The sequence below is a fragment of the Triticum dicoccoides genome, chromosome 2B, assembly GCF_002162155.2.
Source record: "Triticum dicoccoides isolate Atlit2015 ecotype Zavitan chromosome 2B, WEW_v2.0, whole genome shotgun sequence".
Taxonomy (NCBI): domain Eukaryota; kingdom Viridiplantae; phylum Streptophyta; class Magnoliopsida; order Poales; family Poaceae; genus Triticum; species Triticum dicoccoides.
In genome coordinates, this window is record NC_041383.1 from 6441971 (window position 1) to 6446217 (window position 4247).

At 48.6% G+C, this 4247-nt stretch overlaps 1 long non-coding RNA gene across 1 annotated transcript; it reads right to left on the reverse strand.

The window, feature by feature from the left end:
• Window positions 1-1479: 1479 nt before the first annotated feature.
• LOC119366779 lies at window positions 1480-2767 on the reverse strand. The gene is made up of 2 exons (XR_005176105.1): window positions 2544-2767; window positions 1480-1806 (listed from the first exon to the last, which is right to left on the reverse strand). It is a non-coding gene; the product is annotated as an uncharacterized LOC119366779 (long non-coding RNA).
• Window positions 2768-4247: the final 1480 nt, after the last annotated feature.

The following is a 4247-nucleotide window of genomic DNA, read 5'->3' on the forward strand; positions in this document are numbered from 1 at the left end:
GCCGGCGCTAGTTTCGGCCCAAACCAGAGAAAAAACAGGCTCCTGGGGGCGCGACTGGGTCGGTTTTTGGGCGCCGGCGCCAAAAATGGCCCTTGGGGGCGCAGTTGGGGGGCCCGGCTGGAGGTGCTCTAAGTTGACACTTGACTTCACTCGCAACTCCGCAGACTCGACCACCGCGTCGCTCCTAGCGGCGACACGGGGAAAACCACGCCACCATGCCTCGGCGCCCCCACCTCCGCTCCACCCTCCCGAGCCCACGTCGGAAGATGCGCCTAGGCTAAGCCTGTGCCGCAGACGACGGTGGCGGGGCTTGCTCTCCCGCGTTGTGCTGCTCCCGCCAGATCCAAGGTGGTGCTCGGGGTCGCCACCGAAGGCGGCGCGCCCTCCTGGCGGCGGCTCCGCTGCTTCGTCTCCTGTGGCGGACTGACAGCGGCCTCTGCTGGCGCTGGAGGCTCATTCCTCCATGGAGCAAGCAGCAACGTTGGTTGGATTTGGATCCAGATCCGCTCGCGGAAGGGAGGCTCTGCCCTCCCGCAGCCTCTGCGCAGTGTGGCTCGGTCGGGCCTTCTCGGGCCAAGGTCTCAGGTGAAAGTCATGATCCTATTGCAGGATCGGGCGGCGGCGGAGTCTTCAACGTCGTATTCCCTCTTTGGGGCGTCGTCTTGGAGATCTTGGTCTCAATTGTGCTTTCGGCAGGCTGGACGTGCACGACATCGCGGTCAGCAGGTGTTCGTCCGGTGATGTGGATGTTTGCACGACATCTTGTGTGGCAATGATTGCGGCTTCGGACGGAGTCAGGTTTGCTGATGGTTCTTGTTAGTCGGTCTCTTCCGGCGTGTTCGAGGAGTTGCCGTGCCTCGCTTTGTTTCCCTGAAGTCGGAGCTGCTGAGGGAGGGGCTCTTGCGGTGAAGATGACACGAGACGGGTGGTCGGCTCTGGCGCTGGGTCGGCGCAAGCCCAACGCTTTTTCCCTGCAATGCACATTGACAAAATCGGAGCTGCCTGGTCGCCGGCGTGTGTGGCTGACTGTTTGGGATCGGCCGGCGCAGGCCTCAACGCTTGTTCGTGGTGAAGGTTTCTTCGGTGGTCGTCGATGATGGAGTCGGTGTCGCCCTCGCAGAGGCGTGATGACGATGATGTCGGGCTGCAACCTCGACGACGCTTTGCTCCTTGGCGGCTTGTGTGCCTTCTTGTGTGGGTTGCCAGGTCGCCCTGTGTGGCTTGTTTTTGCGGGCCAATTATGACGGTTTTCGCTCCGTTTTCCGTTAATAACCGGGCAATTCTCTTCTAGTATTTTTTTTAATAAATTGGGCTCTAAGGGGCCGCGTTTCAAAAAACTTCACTTGCAATAAAGAAAAGCTGACACTTGACAGGGCCTGTCTCCAGCATATCCTGTGTCAAGATGTGGCATTGTGTGGCACAGTTCATTTCTCCAGGCAACTCCTAAAGCACCAGTATCATCATGCATAGACAATGAAGTTCGTACTTAACACAGCATACTGCCTACATAATGTGACCATGTCATGTCTAGCAGTTTCAAATCAAACCATAGGGCAAGGGGGGTCATTGAGCGTGTGGTAATTGGAGCCGGTTTCACTTTTCCCGTATATACACGAAGCTTGGTCATACATATGAGATCATCACAATTCTTATTGCAAGGAGGAATAATATACGTCTTATTACAGGGAGAAATAAGTCGTCGTGAATCATAGATGGTGGCGGACGAGCATATGTATTAGTCCTCTTCTCATGGTAAACAATTACAAGGATCACCAGCACATCCTGGACAGTCGGGGCCGGTCCTTCCTGCAAGAACGGTTTATGAGTTGCAACACCTTACTATCACCATTGTGAACACAACTTCTAGCTACTGCTTTAAGTAGAGCAAGCATTTATGAAGCAAAGTACACAATGGGTCAAGATAGAGGAAAGGTATAATTAAAATATGGCAAAAAAATTAATTATATCTCTTCACCAATTTTTCATATAACTACCCATAAATTCCAAATATTGTTTCATGGGTTTATGAAAAGTTGGGGAGTATTCATCAAGAATCATGTTCGTTGGGATCCCGACAAGCTTTCTGGCCAGTGTAATGATCCAATCAATATGAATAACATTTCAATAATGCCTGAGAATGCAAACTTGTAATAGTAACTCTCATTCCTTTTCTTTTATATATAAATTAACACAGTTGTTGCAAGATGATGGCTTCAGACTTGTTGATGTATTACTTTGTAAGGCCTTGGTGAATAATTAATAAAATGGATGCATGCATCGTCCTGATAGAGAGGCCGGGTGTCATCCTCCTTTTTAAAAAAGCTTGTTACTTCAATGTAAATCAGATTTGAATTTAGAACACATAGAGAGAGTAAGGATGGAAATATGTGCCTGTTTCAATGATCAAAACCCTTAAGAACGGTCTAACAATAGTCTATGTCTCCAGATAAGAAGCAAACATTGAACTAGTGCGTGAAGTGATACTAGTTTATAATAATAAATTTATAGTAGGATCTGCAACACTGAGAGTTCAGAGCACGTACTATATGATTGAAAAGCCAGCACTCCAGACGGCATCGCAACGAGCAGAATGATCTCCAGTATAACAAGCAGAAGAACCATGTTCATCTGGCACCTCCAAGCCATGATGTTGCAATATCAAGGCTGTGCACTCACCACTCTCTTCTCTTCTCTTGTCACCCTGCTGCTTCTTGGTCTCTCTCTATATATAAAGGATTTGTTGTGCAGAAATTTGGAATAGCCGTAGCCGGTATGAACGCACGCTTTACTTGAGACCTTTGCATTGACAGCTAGCATGGACGCAGACACGCTCTGCTTGGCTTGTAAAGTGGAGTAGACATCCACCCGTCCGCATCGGTGATTCATCGCCCCGCAAGAGAGGTTAAACGTCGCTGTTCCACCTATGGTCCCCGTGACAGACGTTGAAGAATCGTTGTGCGTGCCGATCCACACGATTAATGCAAGACAATCCTATGTGCTCCCGGTATTTATTAGAGTATATATTCGGTTTATGTCTAGTTCAAGTTGTAATCTATCTCTACTATCCTTTGTTGGAATTCCGCCCACAGGATCGATCACATCACAGTACGATGAACACACGCGCACAAAACTTTTGCCAAAGGCACGTGTCGTGCCTCTCTTTTCTCTATATCTCTTTTCTTGTTTTCTCACGTTGTTACAATAAACTCACGCCAACCCCGTGTATATATATACACACACAGCCGGTAAGGACCATGGCTAGCAAACCTAGCCGGAAACTGAAACACACTTGGACTCTGCTACGTACTACTATGCCTACATGACACGGACTCTACTTCCAAGCCGACTTCAACCTAGACTACTCCTAGTCTCACCTAAACTAATCACCGGCCACATTGATCACTGGTGTCCTAACCAGGCACGACCTAGGCAACTCGTACATGCACACACTAATACCAGTGGCGGAGACAAGGGGGGGCGAGCAGGGGCCTGGCCCCCCCTATCGATCGAGCAAACATCGAGTAGGCCGTAGATAATTAGCGATATGATTCAGGTACAGAAGTAATTGGCCCCCCCTAACTCAACGTGATTTATGAAGAAAGGAAAAAGGGCCAATGTAAAAGCCCACTTGCGATCGTTTACAAGCCCATGACAAGGCCATATTTGTTGATTGGCCTTCGTTAAAAGTCTCCTGGGCGCTGGGCATTATTCCCTATGATTAGCGCCTGTGTTGATTAGCGCTGCGCTGTTGCCGTCCTGCGCCCTCGCCGCCGCCCGCCTCTGCTCTCCCTTCTCATGATCTGATTCGTAAACGACTAAACGCAAGCTGATTCACTCGCCAATTATTTGTCCTGCAGCCCATGATCTAGCCAAGGTTAATCCAGCACACTGTCTACTAATCTCTCTCAATTCTCATCTTGTATCATTAATTCGGTATACATCAGATTTTAACTTTTGGTTGTGTGATTTGTGATGTGTCGCGCTCGGGCACAGGCAATCGTTTGAAATCATGCACCTTCCAACCACGACCAGCCAGTCTACCTCGACCTGGCGGTAGAGGAGACAAGTAGGGGCTGGGTTTGATTCTCTATGTATGTATTCTCACAACATTGATCTTTTTTTAGTACAACAACAAAGTTACATAATAGAGCCAGTGATGATTTGCCATTCAAACCTATTTAAATGCAAGCTAAAAGCCAATCATTCGGTTATACGATGATTTTTCTTATTTGTACATATGACATTGT